Here is a 14,626-nt window from a genome sequence, read left to right as displayed (position 1 = left end):
CTCAGCGGTTAACAAATCTGACTAGGAACCATGAGGTTGTGGGTTCGATCCCTGGCCTTGCTCAGTGGGTTAAGGATCCGGTGTTGCCGTGGTGTAAATTGCAAACGTGGCTCAGATCCCACGTTGCTATGGCTCTGGCATAGGCCGGTGGCTAGGGCTCCGATTCGACCCCTAGCCTGGGAATCTCCATATGCCACGGGAGTGGCCTAAGAAATGGCAAAAAGACCAAAAAGAAAAAAAATATATATATATATACATATATACACACACCATGTGCATAACCAGTTTCATATACAATACAACTCAGAAAAAAAATGCTTTTAATGAGAATATAAAGAATATCCTAAATACCTAGGGATACTATGATTTAGCATAATGGTTATTATTTCTTTGAGCTCTTATTGTTGCGTAGTGCTGATTTTTAATCAGGGTTAAGATCAAAGCAGTTTGCAAAAATGAACTCTTGCTGAAGTCTTCCTTATTCCCTGCCAATGTTTTAATGCTACCCAGGAAAAAAAGGAAACTTGCTGACTATCAGGTCCACTGAGGATACTTTAGTCCCTGCACAATTCAGTCACTGAAGTTTGACTGGTAGTAAGAATTTTCTGGGTCAATATTTAAAATACACTAAGGTGAATCAGTGATTCTTTGAGCATTTATAGCTAGGATAAAAGAGGCAAAACGAGCAAAATAAAGCAAAAGAAACACATGTGTGCGTATGCGCACACATGCACACACACAGCTTCTAATGTCCTACAGTGAAAAAATAATACAATCTATTTTCTAAGTGATCTGTAAAATACGGATTAAGATATCTCATTTGACTTGAGGATATAGAGCCCTCCACTCAATTAAAAAGTGATAAAGTCCACATCCACACACGGTCTGAATTTAAAATTCTGTAATATATTGAAATAAATAATATTCACATTTGTTACATGAATTCAAATATTAAAGCCTTGACCCTCAGTGTGATTGTATCTGGAAATAGGATCTTTAAAAGGTAATTAAGGTAAACTAAGTTCATGAGGGGGAGGCCATAATCCCATAGAACTGTAGATATATAAGAAGTAGAGAGAGATTTCGCTCTTTCTCTCTCTGCCATGTGAAAACACAACAAGAAGACAGCTACCTTTAAGCCAAGCAGAGATCTCTCATCCGAAACCAAACCCTGCTGGAAACCTGATTTTGGATTTCCCAGCCTTGAGAACTGTGAAAAAAAAAAATTTGTTTTTTAAGCCACCCAGTCTATGATATATTACTATGGTAGCCTGAAACAACAAAATACAACATTTAATTCATGAAGTGGCTTTGATGGAAACCTCATACAATTAGCCACAACAGTTTAGTACATGTAACTCTCTCTAACAGGGATAAAGAAATCTCTAATCGATGAAACAAAGTTTTGTTGAAACACAAATTAAACATTAATCCACATGTAAAAAAAAAAAAGAAAAAGAAAATTCCAAACATTCATCCTAAAACTTTCACAAAAATTAACACAAAATTTGTCAGAGACCTAAATGTAAAATTCAAAACTATTAAACTTCTAGGAGACAATACTAGTGAAAATCTAAATGTTCTTTGGCTTGGCAAAGACTTAGAAAACTCCAAAAGCAAGAGCTGTGAAAGGAAATATCAGTAAGTTGGATTTCAATACCATTAAAAAATTCTGATCTGCAAAATACACTATTAAAGAATGAAACAAGCCACAGACTGCAGGAAAAATCTTTGCAATACTCACATCTCATGAACTATATCCAAATACACACACACACACACACACACACACACACACACACAAAACAAACCCTAAAATTAACAAGGAATTGAACAACTCAATTAAAATGTGGGTAAGCTGGGAGTTCCTGTCATGGCTCAGCATCTATAGAGACATTTAAAAGATCAGGATTGGGAGCTCCTGTCGTGGCTCAGTGGTTAACGAATCTGACTATGAACCATGAGGTTGCAGGCTCGATCCCTGGCCTTGCTCAGTGGGTTAAGGATCCAGCGTTGCCGTGAGCTGTGGTGTAGGTCACAGACGCGGCTCGGATTCCACATTGCTGTGGCTCTGGCGTAGGCCAGCGGCTACAGCTCCAATTAGACCTCTAGCCTGGGAACCTCCATATGCCACGGGAGCGGCCCTAAAAATGGCAGAAAGACAAAAAAAAAAAAGACCAGAGTTGCAAGTGGTTTGCGGGTGATGAATAGGTAGAGCACAGGGATTTTTTTAATGAGAAGTGTGGCCTCACATATCAAAATATTTTCAATTTCAGAAAAGGTACATAGTTACGGAACTAATCTATAAACATACCAACACAAGTACACACACACACATACACACACGATGTTTCTCACTGGAAATCATTTTTGACTGATACCAATCAAACTCTGCATTTCTTGGCGCAGTCCCCTGGAAATCCTAAAGAAACTGAAAAAAAATCACTTCTTGACCTGTTAGATTATAGAGCTCAGAAACCAAGCTCATGTGCTTAACTGCTGTGTCTGCAATCATTTTTATTTAGTGATAAAGCACAAGTCTATATCTGAGAATATCTTACCCAATGTTCACCAGCTATAAAACCAAAGACAATGTTCTCTCTCATCAATAGCTCTGCAGAAAGCAAACTGTCTGGATAAGGGGAATGGCAGCACTGCCAGGAACTAAAGCCCTGGCACTCTGCCCAGAACTCTATGTCCATTTTAAAAACGACATGTATTATTTTCCATATCCAAGATGAGGAATAGTAAGAAATCCAGCCACACAATTTCAACAGCTTACATTCTAGAGTCAGGATGCCTGTTTCAAAGCCCTGTGTGCTTTGTTAGTTGTTTCTTGTTAGTTAGATGTACTTGGGCAAGTGACAGAATCACACAAAGTCTCAGCTTCCTCCTTAACAAATGGCTTGAATAGTTGAACACCACTCCTCACACAAGAGATGCTGTGAGGATTCGATGAAGATAACTTGGATGCTTCATAATTGTGTGTAATCAACAGTAATTTTCAAAGCACTTTCTTAGTATAAGACCTAGAATAAGTAATTATCATTCTGCAGTGAGAGACTTACTGCTGCTAGCTGATATGGGTACCACTCCCTTGACTAAAATTATTTATTGTACCACACCCAATGCATATGATTATTTAAATGGTATTTGATTTTCTTTAAATCCAAAACTCATAATTATTCAGTTATAACTGAAACCACATTGTGGAAGAAACTACATCCTATTTAGTAAACAAGTAATAACTCCAACATAAATATGCATTTAACAAGCTACGAACAGTATTTAATTTGGCAATTTTATTGAGTTTCTATTTCCTCTTTCCTCAGTTAGCAGAACATTTTAGCTAGAAGTCTCAATATCCCTCCTTCGGTTTCCTCTGTATCCCATCTTCACTGAAATCATCAGAAAGTCTAAATAATAAATGCTGGAGAGGGTGTGGGGAAAAAGGAATCCTCTTTCTGCACTATTGGTGGAAATGTAAATTGCTACAGCCACAACAGAGAACGGTATGGAGGTTCCTAGAAAGCTAAAATTAGAGCTACCCTATGATGCTACAACCCCACTCCTAGTAATATAAGTGGAGAAAAACATACTTCCAAAAGATACACGCAACCTAACGTTCACAGCGACACTATTTACAATAGCCAAGACATGGAACAACTTAAATATCTATTGAAGACAAATGGCTAAAGCAAATGTGGTATATATGTACAATGGAATAACAGTCACAGAAGAATGCAATAATGCCATTTGCAGCAACATGAATGGACCTAGGGATTATCACACTAAGTGAAGTAAGCCAGAGAAAGACAAATATGATATTGCTTATATGCGGAATCACAAAAAAAGATACAAATGAACTTATTTACAAAATAGAAATAGACTCACAGACATAGAATACAAAGTTAGGATTTCCAAAAGGGAAAGGGGGGAGGGATAAATTAGGAGGCTGGGATTCACATACACACACTGCTATATATAAACAGATAACTAATAAGAACCTACCATATAGCACAGGCAACTCTACTCAGTGTTCTGTAATAACCTCTACGTGAAAAGAATCCAAAAAGAAGTACAGATATATAGACATATTGACACATTGTACAACTGAATCACTGGGCTGTACACTTGAAACTAAAACGACATTGTAAATTAACTGTACTTCAATAAATATAAAACATAAATAAATGTGATACACTGTACTCGTGATATATTTAAATTCTCCGAAACTTTTCATATATTTAAAAAAATACTATGGAGTCATTTTCTATGATAGTCTTTGGTTATAATTTTATACCTTTATATTTTTATTTATATATATTTATACACATTTATATATTAAATAGTGATTTATATAGTTTATAATCTACATAATAATTATAATTTTTAATCTAATGCCTCAGTTCTTTCAGGAACTGCAACAGCAGCAGCATTCTTTCTCTAACTGCCCCATTCCTTGTTGCAAACATCATTTAAGATTCTGTTCCTTAAGAAGTTCCCATTGTGGCTCAGTGGAAAAAATATGACTAATAATCATGAGGATGCGGATTCAATCCCTGGCCTCGTTCAGTGGGTTAAGGATGGATCCAGTGCTGCTGTGAGCTGTGGTGTAGGTCGCAGATACAGCTCAGATCTGGGTGGCAGTTATGGCTCAGATTCCACACCTAGCCCAGGAATTTCCATATGCCATGGGTGAGTCCCCCCCAACCCCAACCAAAAAAAAAAAAAAAAAAAAAAAAAGATTTTGTTCTTTATTCACTTTGGCCCAAGATTGTTCTGTAAACAAAGTTAAGTAAACTTGAATGATGGTCATATCCAGAGTCAAGCCAATCATGGACCATTGATAATTTATATGATATCTGAGCAAAATCAGTTAAACTCAAGTTTACTATATGAAATTCAGAAGCTGTAATTAATCACACATCTTACTACCTAAAGATAATAGGATTTTAATAACAGATGTGGAGACATCTGAGACTGTTCTATTTTTTTTTTTTTTTTTTTTGTCTTTTTGCCATTTCTTGGGCCGTTCCTGTGGCACATGGAGGTTCCCAGGCTAGGCGTCCAATCAGAGCCCTAGCCACTGGCCTACGCCAGAGGCACAGCAACGCGGGATCCAAGCCGCGTCTGCAACCTACACCACTGCTCACGGTAACGCCAGATCTGTAACCCACTGAGCAAGGGCAGCGACCGAACCTGCAACCTCATGGTTCGTAGTCGGATTCGTTAACCACTGCGCCATGATGGGAACTCCAGACGTCTCTATTTTTGTGGTCTAGGTGCCACTCAACCTTCTCACACATGGCGATGTTTAATTCTTCTTTGTTTTTTAGACGGACAGATTACATTTTTTGGTCTAATCAAGTTGGGGTGAGGATTTCCTTACCTTAATCAATAGATCGCTTAAATCAATTCATTATTTTAACATTGTATTCAAGAAAATACTATCGAGGCTTTTATAAAATGTCATAAGGAGAGTTCCCGTCATGGCTCGGTGGTTAATGAAACTGACTAGGAACCATGAGGTTGCAGGTTCGATCCCTGGCCTTGCTCAGTGGATTAAGGATCCAGCATTGCCGTGAGCTGTGGTGTAGGTTGCAGACGCGGCTCGGATGCCGCGTTGCTGTGGCTCTGGTGTAGGCTAGTGGCTGCAGCTCCGATTAGACCCCTAGCCTGGGAACCTCCATATGCCGTGGGAGCAGCCCTAGAAAAGGCAAAAAGACAAAAAAATAAATAAAAATTTTTTTTAAATGTCATAAGGTAGGGAAGATGCTAAGTTTAAAATAAATCAAAATAAATTGGTCTTATTTTAGAAAAATAGGAGAGAAAGAAATAAGAGCATCACAAAAGAAACAGTTAATACCTGAATACACCACACACAGATATGTAATCTACATACAAAATATTTATAAAACCATTCTATAAATGGGAAATAATACCTGAGTGGAATTATAATTAAGATAAGATTAGAGCTAAGAATATGTTTTAAAAATTCTTAACAGATCATCAATATTCTTAGTAAAACATTTGTTAAAAATTGCTTTTACATAAGGAATTAAAATTAGAATAAAAACCCCTGCATATGTGAACATTGAGCAACTGTATTGTTCAATTTTTTGTCTCCAAGTCATATTTCTCACAATGACAGGCAGATAATTCAAAAAGCTCAATTATCTTCATTTTAGCATTATATCCAGTCTTGGCTCCAGGAAATATTTTAGGCAAATGGTTCGGTTTTTCATTCTCTGCCTCTCTCAGAGCTTTCTCCCTCATTTCATTAATATCTTTCCAGTAACTTCCTAGTGCTCTTTTGCTGTCCTATTTTCTGTGGCCCAGATACTTCTGCACCTGTCCTTACTCTAAAGCTATCACTCACAACAGGTACCACATCATGACATAATCAGGTTTGATTCAGGTTAATTACTTTTATAGATGTTCAACTAAAATATCTTCTTTTATAGGCAACACACTGAGGATATACAATTTTCTCTATTTTACAACTTTTTTTCCATTTTTATGTTATTTTACTCACATTTTCTAAACAAAGGAAAAAATATTGCCTATTTAAGATCTACACTTTTACAAGAAAGTTCACGTAATTTTTATGCAAAGACTTTAACTTCTAGAATTAATATAAGTGTAATTATTTAATATTTATCAAGCTTGTGTCATATATCGTCATTCATCTAAGAGGTCATATAATCATAAGAGAAATAGAAAATAGGACCGGAGAAGATATAAACACATATATTGTAAACATCGTAGAAAGCTGCAAATACTCCAATAGAAAAAGAAATGCAAAACACCTGTATCCTGAGGAAACCAATATGCAGCTATGTTAGAAATGACATTTTTCTGCGGTGTTCATACTAATTTTAAAAAATCACGAAAAATATAATGATAAAAACATGGAGCCTTCTACAGAGAACTTTCCCTCTAAAAGAACAAAAGAGGGGAAAGACGTGAGAGTCAAAGGAAAATAAGGAAAACAAAGCAAAAAATATCTGGTGAAACACAAGGAAGGAATTAGATTCTCCAGGGGGGTAAACAATATCAATATGCTTGATACACGAAAGTCACACAACCAGGGATGGGGGATATTACGGTTTGCAAAGTATTTATTATTATTATTACCATTATTGCTGCACTATGAATATGGAAGATAAAAACTGTCACAGGAAGGGACCTTGAAAGGAACAGACTTTAAAATAAATGAACTGAGGTGAGGGGTGGAGGTCTCCTTGAGAAGGAAAGCATTAGGAACTCACCTTTAGTTAAGTAATTAACCGAGCAGCAGGCTTTACACTGAGACTATTTATTTCGAGCAAAAAATAAAGCAGGTAGTGGAGGTGGGCTGTTAGGATACACTACATTTAATTTCTCACACTATACCCAAAAAGGGAAAAATTCAAGACTATTTCATGTGTAAATTAAGCCAGTTAATTTTACTTAAGTTAAAGGAAAGATGTAAAAGAGGAAAAAAGTTGCCTATCTGCATATCTCTATTTTGAAAAAAATTTCTAATTATATTTTTATTATTTATTTAGCTATTAGACACATAGTGCTATAATTTCTATTTTTAGTTTTAAAATTACAATAGAATTGATATTATACCTCAGCAGTATGGTGAAGTGAGTATATGGTTGTCTTTCTAATATTTTGCCTTTCAGGAGTCACTCCTTCCGTATATACGTATGGACTGGGATCTCACAGTCACAGTAACTTTTCCTGCCTTTATCTTGCCTCTACCTTCCTTATCTGGCTCCAAAAATGGTGATCAAGTGATAAACCATGTCCAATGAGTTGGGCCATCTTATACAGTTTGCTGTACCTAAGGATGTCTGGCCAAGGCAATGAGTGGAGACTGAAACCTAGCCATGCTTCTCTCCCCAAGCTGTGTACCTTGGCATGGGGTACATATGCCCGGGGAAAGGTCACCTTTTTCTATTTCTCATAAAGGCTCCATCTGCTTGCCAAGCTGTTCCCCTGCAAGGCTGCCTCTATCTAGTTGGGCAATCATTTGCTCATTTGTACTAAGGCTATGGAGCCATATGGGCTAGTAGAGGACCTGCCAGTGAGAGAACTCCACATCCTTTGCTTTAGCAACCGTTTCAGGGATGGACCCAAGCTCAAAGCTGATTCAATTAGAATGTATTTGACTGTTAGTTTGAAATACTGCCTTTAATGGCTAGAGTTGCTCAACTGAAGAAGTGATCACAGCTGTATCCCTCAGTATTTGTAGAGTCTATTTGCAAGATGAAGCAAACACAAGAAGGAAAAGAGAGCTGGGAGGCTAAGCTCTGGTTTGAACCCCTGGTCCCAACACTCACTGAAATCTCTATCACCATTTCACAGCTACAGGAGCCAGTGGATTTCTTCCTTATTCAAATGAAAGAGTCCTGATACACTGCAGTATACGGATTAGTTTAGTTGTTGCAGTTTACTAAAAAGGATGCTGTGCGTATTGGAATACTACTCATCTCCTCCTAATAGCAGTGTTGTGGTTACATCTTCTTTATCCATTCATCTGTCAATATACATTTACATTGTTCCATGTCTACTGTAAATTCTAGGTTGTTCTATGGCTATGGTAAATAGCGTCTCTGTGCACAGTGGGATGCATGTATCTCTTGGAATTACAGTTTTCTCTTGATACATGCCCAGGAGAGGGATTGCTGGGTTACACTGTATCTCTGTTTTTAGCTTTTTAGGGAACCTCCATACTGTTTTCCACAGTGGCTGTACCAGTTTACATTCCCGCCATTAGGGTAGGAGGGTTCTCTTTACACCCTCTCCAGCATTTATTGTTTGTAGATTTTTTGATGATGGCCATTCTGATTGGTGTGAGGTGATGTCTCATTGTCATTTTGATTTGCATTTCTCTAATAATTAGCAACTCTGAGCACCTTTTCATGTGTCTGTTGGCCATCTATACATCTTTAGAGAAATGCCTCTTTAGAAATTTTAGATATGGACGCCTGAGAGGAAATAAATATGTACAACTTCATATTCTGACCCTGCTTTTCTGCCCTGACACTGCTCCCTCCCTTGCAGCCTCTGCACTTCACCCCAGGAAACTCAATTCATCACCATACTCTTTGTTCTTTGTTCACCTTATCACCCCAATTCAGGGGGGGGGCCTAGAAAAGAGGCTACATACACTTTTGCCTTCCCAATTGCTTGAATATTCCCAGAAATGCTTTGGGTCTCCTCTGCAAAATCTATTTTGGTTCCCAAATCTGAATTAGATGCCCTTAACTTACAAGCCCTTAACAACATGTAAATCCTCACTGCAGCATTTATAACAAAAATTAAAACAGGCTATAAAAAGCGATTGTGGTTTTCAATTTTCTTGTCTATACCTTGAGGCAGTTTATAAATTCCATGGGAGTGGGGGCCTGTTCACACACCTGCTGGTCACTACAGCACACAGGAGGTGCCCAACAAATAAACCCATTAACTGAGTGTGTGGATCAACAGAGGAAGGTGGTGAGTCAGGTAAGAGTAGTGTTGACAGGGACTAGGGCAGGTCCCTGCTCTGGGCAACTGACAGCCATTGCAGAGAGGACCTCACTGCTCTCAGAGTTTGAAAAACAAAGGACATTTTTCAAAATTTCTGTGACTTCTGAATGTGTGATTGCTATTTGGGCTATAGGCTACCTATTTCACCTCTACCCTTACAATAACTTCCTCACTCCTTAACTTAGGCAACATACATTTTCCTGTATTAAATGGATGAAGGAGAAAGACACACGAAACCAGGAGCTCAGCTAAAGGGCTATTGTGGAAATTTAGGTATGAGTTTATAGGAAAAACAATAAATATTAGAAAAGAAGAATAATGAGAATAATATGTAAACATGCAAGTAGTTTAATTTGGAAATAATTATGTAAGGAGTAGTCAGAGAAGTCCAGGCTTACATGGGGAATTATTAGAAAAATGTGTTCCCATCTGGTTTAGATACCTCCCTTTTTAACAATAAAGGAGCCCTCTCAATTAGACTTGGACTCATTTGTGAGAAAACAACAAAAACATGAGCTAAACAAAAGCTAATACTATCACAGTCTGTGAAAAATTACATATTCCTTAATAGTTCTTCTAAATACAACATACACCCCAAAGTATACATAAGCAAAAGCATGGTTTTGACTTTAGTAATTATTTCCTCAGCCACAAGGAAGTCCAGTGGTCTCTCTGTCCTCATCTCTGTCCCTCTTGTTTCCACATGCTGATTCTGCTGCTGGAAGCAGAGACAACTCTCCCCAGAAGTGCTATTATCTCTCTCTGTTGGAATGATCACCTTCTATTATGAGAGTGCATTCCTCTGCGGTTTTGTTCCCTCATTTTAGTTCATAGATAATTTCTTCCTTAGCCAACAGATTTATTCTTCCCTGCTCTATTTCTGCTCCTAATTTCTGTTACACAAATTTATGATGATGAAACGCTTCAGGGTGTCTAGTGTGACTTGCTTAATATGTGAATGTGCTATGTTTGTAATCTTCTCTTCTGTGTTGGAGGGGATTTCAATTACTCCTATCTGTGAGCAGAACATCCTCTAGAGGAGTCCATGAGGAACATTTCTTGATATACAATGCCCTTGTCGATAGCTTCTCGTCTCTGTGCTATAGTCATGAACCCAAGCAGCTAGAGGTAAAATCTCTTGCTCTGTCATAAATCTCTGCCTCACTAGGTCTTTGCTTACTGTATATTGGTTCCATATAATCTCAGTATTAAATAAAGTAGCAAAGAAAAATTGAAGTAGGACATTTACAATAGATTGCAGAGTTCAGTCATGAAAAAACAACATAGGTATGATATAGTGTTTTCTATGTTCTTGAACAAAAACTACCTGAAGAAATTTGTCATTAAATATGACCTTGTGAAAAGGAATAGCCAAAATCAATAAGGTATATGCCTTAAAATATAAACATAGTGATTTTCTTGTATTCAAACATAAGTAAATTACTTATAAAATACCTGAATAGTTAGAAACTAGCTTTATGAAAAATAAGAGTTCCTCAAAAGAGAGAAAGCAACACAGAAGTAAACGTAGAGGTCAGCTGGCATGATTTTCCAGGAAAAAAATCTTTTATCTCAGAAATTTTGTCACTCAACTGCCCAAAACAACTGTCACAACAATTGTACAGTCAAGAAAACAAATAGCAAATAAAAACATCACCATAAAAGTTCATAGCTGGAGTTTACAATCAGATAGGAGTTCTACTGAGGAAGCTGATTTTAGGATGCTCTCTACACGAGAGAAAATACATTTTCCAAACACAGGCATGGCAATGTCACCTGAAAATTCTGGCTAGATAGAACCCCCTGGTATTTTTTATCTAATGGCGATAAACACACTTATCTCTTAGGGTTCATACGAGGATCAAATAAGTTAAAGTATGCACAGTACCCATTAGGGGTTGAATTGTGTTCCTATCTAATTCATATCAGAGTCCTAACCTCCAGGACCTCAGTATGTGATTTTATTTAGTAACAGGGTTGTTACAAACAGATTAAATGAAGATAAGACCATACTGGAGTAGGATGGACTACTACTCCAATATGACTAATGTCCTAATAGAAAGCCAAGGAAGACCAAAGATACCCAGCAAACCACAAGAAGCTAGGGGATGAACATGGAGCAGATTCTCCTTTACAGCTCTCAGAAGGAACCAACCCAGCAATACCTTGACCTTGGTCTTCTAGCCTCCAAACCTGTGAGGTATCTTACCATGACAGCCCTAAGAAACGAATATGGTACCTAAGAATGTCTGGCACATGTTGTAGATCCAACTGAGGCCAATGCCTCAGTGACAGACTCATGTGAATGCATTCATGTAAATAAAGAGGTGTAGTAGTACATTCCTGTATAAACAGATGTAGTGGTATATTAAGTGTTACACCAAAAGTTTCAAAGCAATTTTCAGGGCTAGGATTCCAAATCTCTATTGTAGTTTCCCAAAGGACTAAGGGGAGCAGGAATATGAGACCAAGGGAACTGAGATATTTGGTAGGACCCTAGCAAAGGACTCATAATTCAGGAATTCAGCTGTTCATCTACTTGACAAGAATGACCTTTGGACACAAGGAAGAAGGAAAAAAGTTGGCACTGCAATTAGGGTCACATTAGTCATTCATCACTTCTAGAATATCCATCACATGTTCAGGCATTTTGCTAGGTACTAGGGCACAAGAATAAATGACTCCTGGCTTCCATGTTCAAGAGCTAACAGCCTACTTGTGAGGAAGTCATAAAAATGTCATAAAAAATACCACTGGGATATGAGGTATAAATCTTGGTAATAAGTAAAATGATTGCAGATACACTGAGGACTCAGATGTGGCAGGAAACATATATGTATCTACTGTTTCCAACTGTCAACGTCAATTTGTACAGAGCCGTTTGCTCTTTCTGGGGCCCCGTGCTCTTGTTGGGAGAGAACAATTTTGCTGTTTGGAGTAAGCTGTGATCATCTGAATTGAGCAAAGTCAATGAATTCATTACATATCCCTTCTCCAGTGTTTGCTATGCGCCCGACACCTAAGGCACGCATGCTTTTGGTGGGTGATTTATTTGTTCCTTCTGTCTAGCAGCGTCTTTATTATAAGTGCAAACGTTATTTGTGCAGACCTAGTTAGCATATTTAATATTCTCAATGACCTTTCTTAAAAATTCTACACATGTAGATACTAAACTCAAAAAAAAAAAATTCTTCCTTTGGCCCCCAATACAGAGATTAATTACATTTAATTCATAGCTATATAACATAATTTATTGTAATATATTCTGGTAAGTCATTTCTAGTTCTTTGTTTTTAAACACTGAGTACAGTGAGAGGAAACAATTTACTTTCGCACTTCAAATTTATTATTTCTTTAAAAGCCCACTCTGTTGTGTGAAGGACCTATACCATGAAGTGCATCCTCCTGTTGCTGGGGAATAATACAAGAGTAAGAGAGAATCGAGGGGACAGAGGGTAGTATCAGGAGCATACAGTGGTAATCACTAAGCAGCTGCCTGGAAAAACGGGAGTCTTGTTGCACAGGGTCTGCACTTGATAGGGGTCAGGTATGCATGTTGACATAACATTATGGAGCAGTCTAGCAGCCTACCCAGTTCAGAGGTTCTGCGTGCAGGTGGAAGTGGGGTGATGGGCTTGGAAACAGGTTGTAAGGCTCAGCGATAGCACTTTGGTTCTGGGCCATGTGCTAAGAGCCAGAGATGTGCTGCAGGTGGTTAGAAAATGACTCCAGCTGTGGGTGCTGGCAGAGGTGAAAAAAATAGGCAAGTGATTACGTGGACCAGCAAACAGGAGCAAAGAGTCATACCCCAGAGAATCGGGACAAAAATAGGAAAAAAATACAGTCAAGATCCTCCCTAGAAGAAAGGATTGAGGAGGTGAGAGGGGTGGCAACAAGTCGGGGACAATGAGCAGCAAAGCAACAGGACTGCAATGGTGATGATAATACACAGACTTCCTGAGGCAAAAGAATCTAATATTCCTCCTGCATTCCTGCCAGGGACTAAAAATGGCTCCAGCCAAATGGACGCCAGCAAAAACACCTGGTTAGAAGAAGTGTGAGGTTGCCTAAATAAAGGCAGTTTATGAAAAAAACAGGTACATATTTAGAAAGATAGGAGTAACACATAGTTTGCAAGTTGAGTTTTAATGATGGAATTTTGATAAGCTTCTGAAAAGTTTCTGATTCATGTTTAGCCAAATAAATACAATCATGATTCATGTATGTAAGTGTATTACCATCCCTTCAAATATAGCTAACATACCTCATTTGCATTTTATAGGGGAAAAAAAAGATGATGGTGCAGGGTAGCAGATGCCATGCCTAACTGTCTCAAGAAACTCATTCTCCTTTCAGGCTAAATTCAGCTACTAAAACTTTATAGTCAAGCATTAAAATGCCTGGGGAAACAAAAGTACTGGGCAAAGCTCCTAGCAGATTTAGCTGAAAGCATGAGAGGGCAGGCGATCTTTAGTCTACAATAAAATGAAATCATGAGTATAGATTTACAACAACCTTTGAGTCACTAGGAAAACCAGAAAATCTCTATACATTTGAAATAATAAGCAAACATATTTAATTAAAAGATATAAACAACTTTAAGTTAATTTGTAAAAATTGACTAAACATTAGTTGATTTTAGGGCAATTGTTCTCAAAGTGTATTCAAGGAATCAACAGTATTAATGTTCCCTAGGAAATCTGTTAGAAACACAGACTCTTTGGCCTACCCCAAAACTGCTGAATCAGAAACTCTTACAGTGGGACCAGCAATCTGTGTTTTCACAAGCCCTCCCTGTACAAAATTGCCAAATTTAGCAATATAAATGTATAGCATACACAGCTGAATTGAATTTCAGTTTAAAAATATGAATACTTTTTAGTATGGCCCAAGTAATACTTTGGGACATTTTAAAAAATATATTGTTTACCTGAAATAAAAAATAAAAATCATTATATATTAAAAAAAAAAAATTGAACTGGGCATCTTTCATTTGCTCTTAATCCTATCAAGGAAACTCTGATATGAGCTAAAATTTGAGAATTTTAGTATAAAAATAGTAACCATTTATAGTATCTCCTGTGCCCACAGAGCAGAT

The 14,626-nt window shown here is 37.5% G+C and overlaps 1 protein-coding gene across 2 annotated transcripts in view; it reads right to left on the bottom strand.

Annotated features, from left to right (window-relative positions):
- LOC110262188 (uncharacterized) overlaps nt 1-14,626 on the bottom strand; it is a 665,542-nt gene that overhangs the window by 647,062 nt on the left and 3,854 nt on the right. The window contains exon 2 of one of the 2 annotated variants that reach the window (XM_084973384.1): nt 1,133-1,210. The exons of the other annotated variant lie outside the window; for it this stretch is intronic. The gene's annotated coding sequence lies outside the window, so the exon portion shown is untranslated. The remainder of the gene's footprint in view (nt 1-1,132; nt 1,211-14,626) is intronic. 2 annotated transcript variants of the gene reach the window in all.

The sequence above is a fragment of the Sus scrofa genome, chromosome 8 (assembly GCF_054392235.1).
Source record: "Sus scrofa isolate SSC_HxYL_T2T_F1_AM1 chromosome 8, Sscrofa_HxYL_maternal_Yorkshire_Landrace_v2.0, whole genome shotgun sequence".
In the NCBI taxonomy this organism is placed as follows: Eukaryota; Metazoa; Chordata; class Mammalia; order Artiodactyla; family Suidae; genus Sus; species Sus scrofa.
Note: the sequence above shows the minus strand (reverse complement) of the source record. Positions and strands in the feature narration are given on the sequence as shown.